Here is a 17,689-nt window from a genome sequence, read left to right as displayed (position 1 = left end):
GCTTTAAAAACACATTCCACATTCACAGATGTGACAGGCTTTAAAAACACATTCCACATTCACAGATGTGACAGGCTTTAAAAACACATTCCACATTCACAGATGTGACAGGCTTAAAAACACATTCCACATTCAAAGATGTGACAGGCTTTAAAAACACATTCCACATTCACAGATGTGACAGGCTTTAAAAACACATTCCACATTCACAGATGTGACAGGCTTAAAAACACATTCCACATTTCACAGATGTGACAGGCTTTAAAAACACATTCCACCATTCACAGATGTGACAGGCTTTAAAAACACATTCCACATTCACAGATGTGACAGGCTTTTAAAAACACATTCCACATTCACAGATGTGACAGGCTTTAAAAACACATTCCACATTCACAGATGTGACAGGCTTAAAAACACATTCCACATTCACAGATGTGACAGGCTTTAAAAACACATTCCACATTCACAGATGTGACAGGCTTTAAAACACATTCCACATTCACAGATGTGACAGGCTTTAAAAACACAGTCCACATTCACAGATGTGACAGGCTAAAAACACATTCCACATTCACAGATGTGACAGGCTTAAAAAACACATTCCACATTCACAGATGTGACAGGCTTTAAAAACACATTCCACATTCACAGATGTGACAGGCTTTAAAAACACATTCCACATTCACAGATGTGACAGGCTTTAAAAACACATTCCACATTCACAGATGTGACAGGCTTAAAAACACATTCCACATTCACAGATGTGACAGGCTTTAAAAACACATTCCACATTCACAGATGTGACAGGCTTTAAAAACACATTCCACATTCACAGATGTGACAGGCTTTAAAAACACATTCCACATTCACAGATGTGACAAGCTTTTAAAAAATAATAAAAAAACTAATAACTTTCAATAATAATAAACATAATAAAAAATATTATTAAAAATGTATTATTAAAAAATATATAAAATCTTGCTGCAGCACTATCAAGGTTCTTATTAGCTATTTCCAGCCTTAGCTGAGAAATCAAATCAAATCATTTGTTTTTCCCTAATCACCCCATTCACCAATTTGAAATATAGTTGAGTAGTGGAGACCAGAGTCTATCAGACTTGGGCTGTCTCTTGCGGAGGTCATAAGTGAGCTTTTCAAGAGGGAGAAAGTCAACAATCTGGTGAATCCACATTCTAAACGTAGGAGAAGTATTAGAGGCCCACAATATAATAATACATTTCTTAGCAAAGTATGTAATAGTCATGAACGCATTTTCTCTGTCAGGATCAAGAATAAAGTCCTGCTGGGCATTAAGAAGATAGAGACATGGGGTCATATCAAACTGTACATCTAGTATTTTCGGTGCAGCAGTATCTATAGATGGCCAGATTTTAGCAATCTCTCTACAGCTCCAAAATACAAGCATATCGGTTATTTTACAGTTAGGATAAATGTATTGTTTCATTGTATGGAGTCTCTTTGGATTGTAATAAAATTTGTACAAACATTTGTAATTAGATTCTTTAATTTTTACATTAGCAGAGGAGCAGTATACTCTGTTCGCAAACCTCATCCCATAACTCATCACTGATAGTCAGACCAAGGTCCTTTTCCCAGAATATATTCGAAGGAGTAAAGGTGGAGCCGCCTTTCCCAGAAAGGAGTCTATAGATATAGGATATAGGATTTAGCCTTTAATGGATTGTGCTGTAGCAAGAAGGGTTTCAACTTCATTCAGCTGAGCTCTAAAACTCCTCTTGAAAGTAAATGAGGAAACCACATGTCTAATTTGAAGATATTTTAAGAAATGGGATCTTAGCACATTGAATTCACTGCAGAGCTCTGGAAAGGATTTCAGTGTAGTGGTTTTCTGATGAAATAGGTCTGAAAAGGTCTTGATTCCTAAAGAATTCCAACGATTAAAGTTGGCATCACTCAGGGCTTTTGGAAAGTTTGGGTTGCATACTATAGGTGAGTGAGAACATATTTGGGAGGAAATGCCCAGGTATTTCTTACAGTCCCTCCATGTTAGTAGGGTGCTGTAAATCACAAAGGTTTTGGCTATGTTGCCCACTTCACTAAAGTTATTAATGAAGCTTAGGGGCAATGAACCACAAGATTGGGCTTCTATCTGAATCCACGTTGACTCTTGTCTGTTTGTGATCCTTGTTAGCATGTTGCAGATTTGGGCAGACCAGTAGTACAATTGAAGGGAGGGAAGGGCAAGACCACCCTGAGATTCAGGTTTCGATAGAGTGGAAACTTGATCCTAGGTTTTTTATTGACCAATATAATTTGGAGATGCTTTGGTTAGTTGTTTTGAAAAAGGAAAATGGGAAATAGCATGGGAGCATCTGAAATAAATAGTTCAATCTAGGGAGGACGTTCATACGGATTACATTGATTCTTCCTACTAAGCTAATTGGGAGGGAGATCCAGGTTTGGAATTCGTTCTTGATTCGATCCAGGAGTGGAAGATAATTTTCCTAGAAAAGGCTATTCAGATCTGGTGTTACGAAGATCCCAAGGTATTGAAACCCCTGTGTTTTCCATTGGAATGGACATAGTGTCTTCATAGAGCTGGTGAGTGTAAGATTGAGAAGGCAAACAGTGGATTTGTAAAAATGTATCTTATATCCTGAAAACTTGCCATACTGAGCAATTGTGTCTAAAATGGGAGGGATTTCTCAGGGTTGGATATGTAGAGCAAGACATCATCCGCGTAGAGAGAAATCTTGTGCTGCAGTCCGCCTGCAGAGACACCCATAAAACTTGGATTGCTCCTTATCAACTCTGCCAGAGGTTCCACCCCCAACGAGCAGGGGGGACAGCGAGCACCCTTGTCTTGTGCCCTGTCCCAAAGGGAGTCTGTCAGAGGTCAGTCCGTTAGTAGTCACCATGGCATTTGGATGAGAGTATGGGGACATTATCCATTTAATAAAGTTTGGGCCCATATTGAACTTTTCTAAGACTGAGAACAGAAAGCTCCACTCTATCCTGTCAAATGCCTTCTCAGCATCCAGTGAAGCCAGCAGGACATGGGTCTTCTGTGTGTTTACTTGATCAATGATATCAAGAAGACGGCAAATGTTTTCAGAAGAGTAAGAAGAGTGTTTAGTCTTTTGGCGAGCAATTTTGTCATTACTTTTGTAGTCGAAATCCAACAAGCAATAAGGAGGAGCAGGATAGGGCCCTTGTCTTTTTTGAGCAACACTGTAATGCGAGCTGTGTGCATTGAGTCTGGGAGAACTCAGTTTTTGCAAAAATGATCCAGCATTGGCATGAAAATAGGGCTAAACTGGGGCCAAAAAGCTTTGTAGAACTCTCTGGGGAATCCATCTGGGCCTGGGGACTTATTAGGTGTCATGGAGGTAATTGCCTCCAGGACCTCCTCAGGAGTGAAGGGGGAGCTGAGATCTTCTGGGTCGGTCTCTGATAGTTTAGGTAGCGAGATTCCCTCTAGGAAGGAATAGAGTTCTGCCTCTGTGTTTTCTCTTAGAGGTATATAATTTGCAGTAAAAATCATAAAAAGTTATGAGATTTATAATTTTTGGGTCATATGTGACCTCGTCCTCTGCGGTTCGGATGGCCATGATTGTACGTTCTGACTGCTGATAAAAATGTAATCTATATGGGAGTAGGTGTTTTGGACATTAGAGTAGTATGTATAGTCCATAGATGAGCTATTTGTCTCCAGATATCTATCAGTCCCATCTCTTTAGTAAGAGAGTTCAACATCTTTGCAGATCTAGGATTTGTGGAGGGGACTTGAGATGATTTGTCCTGGGTTGGGTTGAGGGTACAATTAAAATATCCGGCTACCACTCCAAAGGAAACACAATGCTCATTGAACAGGGTTATCATTTTTGACATGAAAGCAGGATTATCTGTGTTAGGGTCGTATAAGTTTAAGATGGTAATTGGTTGCCCATACAGTCACCCAGTTATCAGAATAATTCTCTCCACTGGATCAGATATGTTTTTGTCAATTATGAATGGAACATTCTCATGGATAAGTAAGGCTGTGCCTCTACTGTTTGATTTGAAAGAGGAGAAATACACCTGTCCCACCCAAGCTCTGCGTGGTTTAGCACGCTCGGCATCACAGAGGTGTGTCTCTTGTAATAGCACGATGTCTGCTTTTTCCTTTTTGAGAGCACATAGTATCTTTTTCCATTTTATTGCATGACCTAGACCATGGCAGTTCCATATCAATAGATTCAAGGTACTAGTCAATGTCATTGAACAGTAATGGAACTCTAGTGCAAGTCGTCTCTGGGTAAAGGTGAATAATAGTTACAGCTGCGATCACATAGAATAAAAATAAATGGTGTACATAAAATAATAATCTCTGAACACCCCAGACGAGTTCCCAAACAACTCGACACATCCCGTTGGATCTATTACCCCCACGCTCAGTCTCAATCATGTGTTCCGAGAAAGAAAAACAATGGAAACAGTTAGCAACACACAACGTCTCCCCCTCCCCACCAAGGAAATGCCTCATCGTCTCCTCTCCTCTCCGCATTGAGTAAGTGACAACATCTCCCCCTCCCCACCAAAGAAATGCCTCATCGTCTCCTCTCCTCTCCGCATTGAGTAAGTGACAACATCTCCCCCTCCCCACCAAAGAAATGCCTCATCGTCTCCTCTCCTCTCCGCATTGAGTAAGTGACATCGTCTCCCCCTCCCCACCAAGGAAATGCCTCATCGTCTCCTCTCCTCTCCGCATTGAGTAAGTGACATCGTCTCCCCCTCCCCACCAAGGAAATGCCTCATCCTCTCCTCTCCGCATTGAGTAAGTGACATCGTCTCCCCCTCCCCACCAAGGAAATGCCTCATCGTCTCCTCTCCTCTCCGCATTGAGTAAGTGACATCGTCTCCCCCTCCCCACCAAGGAAATGCCTCATCGTCTCCTCTCCTCTCCGCATTGAGTAAGTGACATCGTCTCCCCCTCCCCACCAAGGAAATGCCTCATCCTCTCCGCCCCGCATTGAGTAAGTGACAACGTCTCCCCCTCCCCACCAAGGAAATGCCTCATCGTCTCCTCTCCTCTCCGCATTGAGTAAGTGACATCGTCTCCCCCTCCCCACCAAGGAAATGCCTCATCCTCTCCGCCCCGCATTGAGTAAGTGACATCGTCTCCCCCTCCCCACCAAGGAAATGCCTCATCCTCTCCGCCCCGCATTGAGTAAGTGACAACGTAGCCCCCTTCCAGACAACATTAAAAAAAAAAACACATGAAAAAAAGTTTTCAAATAAAATCAATAGCCCAGCCTACATATTCGTCCCACAAGGGACATAGGGCTAATCGTTTAGACCAAATAAAACAGAAATGTTGGGGCAAATCCTTAAGAGGAATCTATAGGATAAGTTGTTTGTTTGTATTAAAACATGATATCAACAGGATAAGGCCATAGGCATAACATTTACACATTGAGCTTCTCGTTAGGTCTGCAAATGTGTCGTTATCGACAGCCTACAAATGGTGGAGGCATATGTGAAAATGATAACTACAAATAATTGTAATACAAAAAAGGGAAATAAAAGTTGGCTGAGACCTTAGAAGGCCTAGGTTAGGCTATAGAGCCTATCCCTCTCAGCTAAAAGAAAATGCATGTACATTTCACGGCTATGAAGACATTTAGCGGGGCAGGTGGGTCTTTGGATGTCAGCTATATCTTGTCTTACCTCCTTTAGTAATAACAGTAATCGCTTTAGTCATTGGTCCATTTCTCAATGACCAGAATTGTCTTTCAAAAAACATTTTGCCTCTTTGGGAGTTTTGAAGAGTCGCAGGGCTCCTTGGTGAAGAATCCTGAGCTCATTTGGATATTTGAATTCCCTGAAGATGCCTCGGTCAATGGAGTATTTCTTCACCTCGTCAAACTCTCGGCGCTTTGGGCGTATTCCAGCTGACAGGTCCTGGTGTAAAGTGAGTTTGGCATTTCCCACTGTAATGGTGTTGACTTTCGCCGCCTGTAGGACTCGTTCCTTGTCGGTGAATCTCAGGTTAGGTATGGTGATTGGGCGCGGTGGTTGTCTGGCTGCTGGTGGGGGCCTCAGTGCTCGGTGAGCTCTCGAGTTCTATGGGCCTGTCGGTGGACAGGTGGAGCTTTGTCTTGCAGGTAGCGGATCAGTGGCATGTTTCCCACTTCTTTTTCGCCCAGATTTAATAGAACACAATTATTCCTTCACCCCCTGTTTTCCAGGTCCTCTGTTTTGTCTTCCAGATGCCCTATTTTCTTTTTAGCATATGCTGTTGTTTCCATGGCATCTGTCAGTGAGTTTTCCATGGATAGTATTCGCCTCTCTGCCTCAACCTTCAATGCGGGGCGCCTGGACATCTTGTTGTTGATGTCAGGCAAAGCATTTTCCAGGGTTGTCACCTTTCCCCCTATCACACTGAGCTGAGAGTTAATGCCATCTAATTTGATGTTGAGTTCTGTACGTTGGGATCTCAGTTCTTCGACAGAGTGTGAGGTTGGCATTTGTTGGGCCTCGAGTGGGGACGGGTCCTCTTGCTCCTGGCTAATGGCGCTAGCTTTTTCTGAAGCTAGCTTTTTATGAAGCTAGCTTTTTATGAAGCTAGCTGCTTCTTGGAGGCTTTTTCCGCCGCTAATGCTCGAGTCTGTTAAAATAGTTTAAACTTGAAGTGGAGGTAAGATTAAGAATTGGAAACTACTTGTGCGGAGCTCTTAGTTAATGTGGCCATCTTGTTCAGGGGTCACGTGATCCCCCGGTATGGCCTTCTTAAAAACAATTCTTATGGAATTTCCCACTTCAAAACAACCTTCCTTTACATTTTTAGAGGGGACTATCTGTTGTTCCATGTAGTGAATCTATTAATCATTGTATTTGTATGGACTAATACACTACATCACCAAAAGTATGTGGACACCTGCTCGTCGAACATCTAATTCCAAAATCATTGGCATTAACATTAATAAGGAGTTAGTCCCCCCTTTGCTTCTATAACAGCCTCCAGTCCACTGGGAAGGCTTTCGACTAAATGTTGGAACATTGCTCAGGGGACTAACTTCCATTCAGCCACAAGAGCATTATTAAGGTTGGGCACTGATGTTGGGAGATAAGGCCTGGCTCGCAGTCGGTGTTCCAATTCATCCCAAAGGTGTTGGGGTTGAGGTCAGGGCTCTGTGAAGGCCAGTCAAGTTCTTCTACACCGATCTTGACAAACCATTTCTGTATGGACCTCGCTTTGTGCACAGAGATATTGTCATGCTGAAACAGGAAAGGACCTTCCCCAAACAGTTGCCACAAAGTTGAAAGCACAGAATCATCTAGAATGTCATTGTATGCTGTAGAGTTAAAATTAGTTTGCTGGAACTAAGGGGCCTAGCCCCAGACCATTATTCCTCCTCCACCAAACTATGCACTGGAGCAGGTAGCGTTCTCCTGGCATCCGGCAAACCCAGATTAGTCCGTCAGACTGCTAGATGGTGAACGTGTTTCCACTGCTCCAGAGTCCAATGGCGGCAAGCTTTAAACTACTCCAGCCGACAGCTGACGTTGTTTCCAGAGGCAGTTGGGAACTTGGTAGTGAGTATTTTCTGTTTGTCGAGATTGACATAGGCTATTAATTGTGGTGTTTAAAACGCACTGCTATGATATTGGAGCGGCAGATAGCCTAGCGGTTAGAGTGTTGGGCTAGATCAAATCCCAGAGCTGACAAGTAAAAAATCTGTCGTTCTACCCCTGGACAAGGCAGTTAACCCACTGTTCCTAGAATGTATTCTTAACTGTCTTGCCTAGTTAAATAAAGGTGTAAAAAAAATATACATTAAAGCTCCCGAAGCCGGTGTGTTTTATTGTTTTGTGCAGGAGGGAGGAGGAGAGAGGACTACCAGCTGGGAGGAAGAGGAGGACAGAGAGAGGACTACCAGCTGGGAGGAAGAGGAGGACAGAGGACTACCAGCTGGGAGGAAGAGGAGGCGAGAGGACGACAACAAGAGGGGGGGGGGGGTAATGAGGGAGAACAGAGGGGGAGGAGAGAGGACGACAACAAGAGGGGGGGGGGGGTAATGAGGGAGAACAGAGGGGGAGGAGAGAGGACGACAACAAGAGGGGGGGGGGGGGTAATGAGGGAGAACAGAGGGGGAGGAGAGAGGACGACAACAAGAGGGGGGGGGGGGGGTAATGAGGGAGAACAGAGGGGGAGGAGAGAGGACGACAACAAGAGGGGGGGGGGGTAATGAGGGAGAACAGAGGGGGAGGAGAGAGGACGACAACAAGAGGGGGGGGGGGGGGTAATGAGGGAGAACAGAGGGGGAGGAGAGAGGACGACAACAAGAGGGGGGGGGGGTAATGAGGGAGAACAGAGGGGGAGGAGAGAGGACGACAACAAGAGGGGGGGGGGGTAATGAGGGAGAACAGAGGGGGAGGAGAGAGGACGACAACAAGAGGGGGGGGGGGGTAATGAGGGAGAACAGAGGGGGAGGAGAGAGGACGACAACAAGAGGGGGGGGGGGGGTAATGAGGGAGAACAGAGGGGGAGGAGAGAGGACGACAACAAGAGGGGGGGGGGGTAATGAGGGAGAACAGAGGGGGAGGAGAGAGGACGACAACAAGAGGGGGGGGGGGTAATGAGGGAGAACAGAGGGGGAGGAGAGAGGACGACAACAAGAGGGGGGGGGGGGTAATGAGGGAGAACAGAGGGGGAGGAGAGAGGACGACAACAAGAGGGGGGGGGGGGGGTAATGAGGGAGAACAGAGGGGGAGGAGAGAGGACGACAACAAGAGGGGGGGGGGGGTAATGAGGGAGAACAGAGGGGGAGGAGAGAGGACGACAACAAGAGGGGGGGGGGGGTAATGAGGGAGAACAGAGGGGGAGGAGAGAGGACGACAACAAGAGGGAACAGAAACCTGTTGGTGGAAAATTCATTGCATACGTTTTATATATAATATAAACGCAACATGGAAATTGTTGGTCCCATGTTTCATTAGCTGTGTTATGTGTAGTGGAAGAAGGAGTCAGACGCAGGAGACAGAGAGTTCAGAGTAGGCTAGTTCGTTATACACCGACCAGGTGAAAACAGACGCAACTCAAAACAAATACCCCAAACCACAGGGGAACGAAACAGTATAACAAAACCAGCTCATGTACCCGCACAACCGTGACATACATGCGTGTACAATGAGTACACATGAAACAATCCGGCACACCCAGCAGGCGGGCCAGCTGGCTAATAAAGACCAACTAATAACCTAATTGACAACAGGTGTAACTAAGAAACAGACAAGGAGGGGGAGGAAAAAATCAGTGGCAGCTAGTAGGCCGGTGACGACAACCGCCGAGCGCCACCCGAACGGGAAGGGGAGCCACCTTCGATAGGAGTCGTGACAGTACTCCCCCCGACGTGCGGCTCCCGCAGAGCGCCGACACCGGCCTCAAGGGCGACCCGGAGGGCGAGGCGCAGGGTGATCCGGATGGAGGCGATGGAAATCCCTCAACATTGACGGATCCAAAATGTCCCCCACCGGTACCCAGCACCTCTCCTCCAGACCGTACCCCTCCCAGTCCACAAGGTACTGCAGGCCCCTCACCCGGCGTCTCGAGTCCAGAATGGCCCGTAACGTGTACGCCGGGGAACCCTCGATGTCCAGAAGGGGAGAAGGGACCTCCGGCACCTCACCGTCCTGCAAGGGACCAGCTACCACCGGCCTGAAGAGAGACACATGAAACAAGGGGTTAACACGATAATAGGAAGGGAGTTGTAATCGATAACACACCTCGTTTATTCTCCTCAGGACTTTGAAGGGCCCTACACACTGCGGCCCCAGCTTCCGGCAGGGCAAGCGGAGGGGTAGGTTTCGGGTCGAGAGCCAGACCCTGTCCACCGGTATAAACACTGGGACTTCACTGCGGTGGCGGTCAGCACTCCTCTGCTGCCATCCACTGGCTTGTTGGAGGGATTCCTGGACGGCCCTCCAGGTCTCCTTGGAGCGCTGCACCCACTCCCCCACCGCAGGAGCCTCGGTCTGACTCGGTTGCCATGGTCCCAGGACCGGCTGGTACCCCAACACGCACTGAACTGGTGACATATTAGTAGAGGAGTGGCATAGAGAGTTCTGGGCCATCTCAGCCCAGGGGATGTATCTCGCCCTCTCCCCTGGCCGGTCCTGGCAATACGACCGCAGAAACCTACCCACCTCCTGGTTCACTCTCTCCACCTGCCCATTACTCTCGGGGTGATAACCGGAGGTCAGGCTGACCGAGACTCCCAGATGCTCCATGAACGCCCTCCGTACCCGGGACGTGAACTGGGTACCCCGATCAGAGACAATGTCCTCTGGCACCCCGTAGTGCCGGAAGACGTGGGTGAATAATGCCTCCGCAGTCTGTAGGGCTGTAGGGAGACCGGGCAACGGGAGGAGACGGCAGGACTTATAGAACCGATCCACAATCACCAAAACTGTAGTGTTCCCCTGAAACGGTGGGAGATTGGTCAGGAAATCTACGGATAGGTGAGACCATGACCGATGTGGAATGGGGAGGGGTGGTAAATTCCCTCTAGGAAGGTGCCTAGGAGCCTTACTCTGGGCGCACACCGAACAGGAAGAGACATAAACACTAACATCCCTAGCCAAGGTGGGCCACCAATATTTCTCCTGGAGGCCCCCCACTGTCCTCGCCACCCCAGGGTGACACGAGAAGAGTAGGGTGTGAGCCCACTGAATCAGTTGGTCCCGGACACCAAGCGGCACGTACTTCCGCCCAGCCGGACACTGAGGAGGCGCAAACTCCGCCCATAACGCCCGCTCGATGTCCGAGTCCACCTCCCATACCACTGGTGCCATCAGCCTCGAGGCGGGAAGGATGGGAGTAGGCACGGTGGACGAATCCTCCATGTCGTAAAGGCGGGACAGTGCGTCAGCCTTTACGTTCTGGGAGCCTGGTCTATATGACAAAGTCAACCGGAACCGGGTGAAGAACATGGCTCACCTTGCCTGAATTGGGTTCAGTCTCCTAGCTGCCCGAATATACTCCAGATTCTGGTGGTCGGTCCAGTTGAGAAAGGGGTGCTTAGCCCCCTCAAGCCAGTGTCTCCACACCTTCAGAGCCCTGACCACCACTAACAACTCCCGGTCCCCCACATCATAGTTATGCTCCGCTGGACTGAGCTTCCACGAAAAGAAAGAGTTTTGGTGGCGTACCCGAGCGCTGTGATAGCACGGCACCCACCCCAGCCTCGAACGCGTCCACCTCCACTATGAATGCCAAAGAGAGGTCCGGGTGCATCAGTGAACAGTGCCTTCAACCTATTGAAGGCTCTGTCTACCTCTGCTGACCACTGCAAACGCACCGGGCCCCCCTTCAGCAGTGAGGTAATGGGAGCCGCTACCTGGCCAAAAGCCCGGATAAACCTCCGGTAGTAATTGGCAAGACCCAAAAACCGCTGCACCTTCTTTACCATAGTCAGCCAATTATGCACGGCCTTAATGCGGTCACACTCCATCACCACCCCAGGGGTGGAATTGCGATAACCCAGGAAGGAGACGGCTCGTTTGGAGAACACACACTTCTCAGCCTTGACGTATAGGTCATGCTCCAGCAGTCTACCAAGCACCTTGCGTACCAGAGACACATGCGCGGTGCGGGTGGCGGAAAAATCAGTGGCAGCTAGTAGGCCGGTGACGACGACCGCCGAGCGCCACCCGAACGGGAAGGGGAGCCACCTTTGGTAGGAGTCGTGACAAGCTGAAATAAAAAATGTTCTATAAACACAGAAAGCTTATTTCTCTCAAATGTTGTGCACACATTTCTTTACATTTCTATTAGTAAGCATTTCTCCTTTGCCAAGATAATCCATCCACTTGACAGGTGGGGCATATCAAGAAGCTGATTAAACAGCATGATCCTTACACAGGTGCATCTTGTGCTGGGGACAATAAAAGGCCACTCTAAAATGTGCAGTTTTGTCTCACAACACAATGCCACAGATGTCTTAAGAGGGTGAAATTGGCATGCTGACTGCAGGAATGTCCACCAGACCTGTTGCCAGTGGATTGAATGTTAATTTTTCTACCGTAAGCTGCAATCAACATCGTTTTAGAGAATTTGACAGTACGTCCAACCGGCCTCACAAGCACAGACCACGTGTAACCATGCCAACCCAGGACCTCCACATCCAGTTTCTTCATCTGTGGTATCATCTGAGACCAGCCACCCGCACAGCTGATGATACTGAGGAGTATTTCTGTCTGTAATAGTGCACTTTAGCTGGAAAAAAAACAAATTCTGATTGTGGGTGACCTCCCAGGCCCACCTACTTCTGTGCCCCTGCCCAGTCATGTGAAATCCCTAGATTAGGGCCTAATGAATTCACTGATTTCCTTATTTGAACTGTAACTCAGAAAAATAATTGAAATTGTTGCATATTGCATTTATGTTTTTGATCAGAATATGGCATCAAAATGTTGATCATCGAATTTCCCCCAAGCTGATCATTGTCTGCAAGCAGCTCTGATAGTAAAGTAATGAAACAGGCAGGCACTGATGAATGAGACAACCAGGGAACACTGGTGAATGAGACAACCAGGGAACACTGATGAATGAGACAACCAGGGAACACTGATGAATGAGACAACAAGGGAACACTGATAAATGAGACAACCAGGGAACACTGATGAATGAGACAACCAGGGAACACTGATAAATGAGACAACCAGGGAACACTGGTGAATGACACAACCAGGGAACACTGGTGAATGAGACAACCAGGGAACACTGGTGAATGAGACAACCAGGGAACACTGGTGAATGAGACAACCAGGGAACACTGGTGAATGAGACAACCAGGGAACACTGGTGAATGAGACAACCAGGGAACACTGGTGAATGAGACAACCAGGGAACACTGGTGAATGAGACAACCAGGGAACACTGATGAATGAGACAACCAGGGAACACTGATGAATGAGACAACCAGGGAACACTGGTGAATGAGACAACCAGGGAACACTGGTGAATGAGACAACCAGGGAACACTGATGAACGAGACAACCAGGGAACACTGGTGAATGAGACAACCAGGGAACACTGATGTATGAGGCTACCAGGGAACACTGATAAATTAGACAACCAGGGAACACTGATGAATGAGCTGATTGTTGTATGTGTAGCTCATGACAGCTGCGAGAGTGCTATACTTCACAGTGGCAAAGCATTGCAGGTGGACGCAAGGCACCAATACGCCAAAGCTGTCTGGGGGAAGATAGTGGGGCCAACCTGCCCTGCCTGCACAGCCTAAACATGACAGGCACGCCTGTGAACCACTCCAGACATGTAATACCCTCCAAAGACAATGCATTTTTATGTTGCGTTATGTAATGTGTTTGTTTTGCTTCCTGAACTGCCTTCCTCATCTTCTAAAGCATTGGATGATGGGGAGAAGGCATTTTGCAGGTTCACTTGCTATGACCATTCTGCTAATGTGTTATTGTAGATTTTCGATTACCCTTACACAGATGGGGAGGACAAAACCTTGTGCATTTGCATTTCTTGTCATAATCCCTATAGCAATTGCACAGCTGAGCCACATGCCACAACACATGCTAACCAGCTGATCTCGCCTCTCTTGAGACGTTCGCTCCTACGCATTCCAAGTGGCAACATGCATTCAATAGGGTCCAATAAGCATAGTCACCTCTAAAATTATTGGCATCCTTGATAAAGATGACCAAAAAGACTGTGTCAAATAAATAACACAAATACTGAAATCGTATTTCTAGACCATTCCTCCATACAAAATCTTTCCAGATCCTTGATATCCCACAGTCTGCACTTCTGGACAGCCCTCTTCAATTCAAACCACAGGTTTGCAATGGGGTTTAAATCTGGAGACTGAGATGGGCATTTCAAAGTCGATTTTGTGATCAATTAACCATTTCTTTGTGGATTTTCATGTGTGCTGGTGTTATTGTCTTGCTGGAAGATCCACTTGCAGCCAAGTTTCAGACTCCTGGCAGAGGCAACCAGGTTTTTTTGCTAAAATGACATGGTACTTGGCACACTCAAGACAAAAAGGTTATTCGGTTGTCCCCATAGGAGAACCCTTTTTGGTTTCAGCTAGAACCCTTTTCGGTTCCAGGAAGAACTAGTTTGGGTTCCATGTAGGACCCTCTGGGGACAGGGTTCCACCTGGAACCAAAAGGGATTCTTTAAAGGGTTCACCTATGGGGACATCCGAAGAACACTTTTACGTTCTACATAGCACCTTTTTTCTCTAATAACGTAGAGTTCATGGTGCCGTTGACCTTAACACGGGCCCCGGGACCAGTGGAAGCAGAACAGCCCAATAACAACAAAGATTCATATGCATCCTTCTTTCGACACCAAACCCACCACTGGTGTGCATGGCCAAAGCGCCCTATTAAAGTGTCGTCTGAACATAGCACTGGTTCCAATCCAAGTGCCAATGCCGTTTCACAAACTCCAGGCGTTTACAGGTTGGTTGCTCTCAGTAAAAGCTTTTTATTGGCAACCTTTCCAAAGAACCCATTGGCATGCAGGTGGCATCTAATTGTAGATTTTTGAGACTTGGCAACCCGAATTTGTGACAAAGTTCTGTAATACTCCAACTTATCTTTTCCTCCCAATCCATCTTCCTCACTGTACGTTGGGACAAGATACAGGCGGGGGTACCACTGTTCCAGGGGTTTTAAACTTCTTAATTGATGCCCTAATAGTGTTATATGTATTGCTATTTGTTTGTACCCATTGCCTGATTTATGAAGGTCAACAGCCATTTGTTTCCTTTTGTTTTTTGAGTTCTTTGCCTTTTCCCATGATGATGGATGATAGGGATTTTACATGTGTTACCACGTTTTTATACCCCAGTGAAACAGGAAACCACGGAATGTCACAGTACAGTTCCTTATGCTGACATTACCTTAATAAAGTAGAATGTTAATGCAGATTTCATTTTGTTTGATTTCATTTGTGAGAATCTTAAAGGGTGCCAATTATTTTTAACACGATGACTTGTTAAGCAAAATCTTTCTCTGAGCAGTTGTTTTATTATAAAACAATATCATTATAAAAAAAAACAATAACATACAATATAGCTCAGCATTTCTATTATTTAATTTGATAGTCTTTTTTGCTTATCTTTATCAAGGGTGCCACTAATTTCATTTATTTATTATTGCTCTAAATATTGATCATTTTCCCAATTAGTATTATGAATGTTTAAAGAAGATGACTTGTTTTCATGCACCGATGACAGGGATTTACACATTTCCTTAATCTGCGCCATTAAAAGTGAGAATCTCTTACCGTATGTTCCCGTGCTCTCTTCCCATGGATTGCTTTGACCTCTGTGGGTATTTATAAAGTCCAGCGAGATGTTGTTTTGCGTAATTGGTGAAATAAAAATATATAATTTGTTGCTTCACAGGGTTGCTACCCAATTATAATTATTTACAGTACCTTCTGAAAGTATTCACACTTTTTCCATATTTTGTTGTGTTACAGCCTTAATTTAAAATGGATTAAATTGAGCTTTTGTGTCACTGGCCTACATTCAATAACCCATAATGTCAAAGTGGAAGTATGTTTTTAGATAAAAATAAATAATTATATCTTCAAAAACACCCTATAACATCCCTCCGAGTCACCGATCTGGAGATGAAAGCCTCCTGGACTTGGCAAGAGAAGAGCAGCTGAATCCAGTTGTATAGAAAAACATAAGACCTTGGTTCCACTTGGTATACATAAAGAGTAGGATAAAGCATTGACAGTGGGAGTTAGTGAGGGCCTAATTAAGAGAACCGGAGGGGCCACCGACAGGAAGAGGAAGTTCCATTTAAAAAAAAATGTATTTATTTGCTCAATCTGGTTTGATCTTTTTTATATTTAATTTGATTATATCAAGTAATTTAACATAAAATGTATCTTTGTAGCACTTAATCCCTTCATCCCTTGGTGGGATTTCCAATGATGTATTTACTTATTCATTTATTTATCTATTCATCGATCCAGTTTGCATTTTTTATTATGTGTTTACCCCCAGCACTTTATCAACAAGTGTCTTCCTCCTGTTGTCGAACTGTCATTGGTGACCCCTCGGAGCCCTTGGCCTTTCGTGTTCTCACACCCTCTCCAGACCGGTCTGATGTAGAGTATAGAAACAGAGCAGAAAGGTGCAATCTAAGGTTTGATACCAGCATTAAAAAAACAAAGAAAAAAACAACAACAAAATAAAATAAGGGCATAATATAAAACCATAAACAAACAAGAGAATGCTCATCCAGAAGCAGCGCTCCTAGTGGCCGGGGACTTTAATGCAGGCAGCTCTAGCCTTTAGCACCGAGCTAAAGGCTAGAGCTGCCGCTTTCAAGGATGGGACACTAATCCAGACGCACATAAGAAATCCCGCTATACCCTCAGACAAACCATCAAACATGCAAAGCGTCAATACAGGACTAAGATCGAATTCTACTACACCAGCTCTGATGCTTGTCGGATGTGGCAGTGTTTGAAAAGAATTACAGAAAATAAAGGGAAACCCAGCCACGAGCTGCCCACTGATGCGAGCCTACCAAACAAGCTAAATGCCTTTTATGCTCGCTTCAATGAAACACTGAAGCATGCATGAGATCACCAACTATTCCAGATGACTGTGTGATCAACGCTCTCCGTAGTCGATGTGAGCAAGACCTTTAAACAGGTCAAGATTCACAAAGCCGCAGGGCCAGATGGATTACCAGGACGTGTACTTAAAGCATGCGTGGACCAACTGGCAAGTGTCTTCACTGACAACCTCTCCCTGATCGAGTCTGAAATACCTGTTTCAAACAGAACACCATAGCCCCTGTGCCCAAGAAAGTGAAGGTAACCTTCTTAAATGATTACCACCCCGTAGCACTCACGTTGGTAGCCATGAAGTGCTTTGAAAGGTGGGTCATGGCTCACATCAACACCCATGCCGGAAACCCTAGACCTACTCCACTTTCAGGAAGTGGACAAGCAGCAGGTGGGAGGAGTCTTTGTGAGAGAGAAAAAGTGTTTTGGAGATTTATTTGATACACCGAGCAGAAATTGAATCATGTGTCCCTGAACAGAGGGGGGGGGGGGTTGTATAAATCAACAGTCAGTAACAGTCAGTATCTGGTGTGTCCACCAGCTGCATTAAGTACTGCAGTGCATCTCCTCCTCATGGACTGCACCAGATTTGCCAGTTCTTGCTGTGAGATGTTACCCCACTCTTCCACCAAGGCACATGCAAATTCCCGGGCATTTCTGGGGGGAATGGCCCTAAGTCCTCACCCTCTGATCCAACAGGTCCCAGACGTGCTCAATGGGATTGAGACCCAGGCTCGTCACTGGCCATGGCAGAACACTGACATTCCTGTCTTGCAGGAAATCATGCACAGAAAAAAACAGTTTGGCTGGTCACATTGTCATGCTGGAGGGTCCTTTCAGGAAGGGTACCACATGAGGGAGGAGGATGTCTTCCCTGTAACGCACTGCGTTGAGATGACAACAAGCTCAGTCCGATGATGCTGTGACACACCGCCCCAGACCATGATGGACCCTCCACCTCCTAATTGATCCCGCTCCACAGTACAGGCCTCAGTGTAACGCTCATTCCTTCGAAGATAAACACGAATCTGACCATCACCCTTGGTGAGAAAAAAGCGTGACTTGTCAGTGAAGAGCACT

Source organism: Oncorhynchus kisutch, linkage group LG18 (assembly GCF_002021735.2).
Source record: "Oncorhynchus kisutch isolate 150728-3 linkage group LG18, Okis_V2, whole genome shotgun sequence".
Lineage (NCBI taxonomy): Eukaryota > Metazoa > Chordata > Actinopteri > Salmoniformes > Salmonidae > Oncorhynchus > Oncorhynchus kisutch.
Note: the sequence above shows the minus strand (reverse complement) of the source record.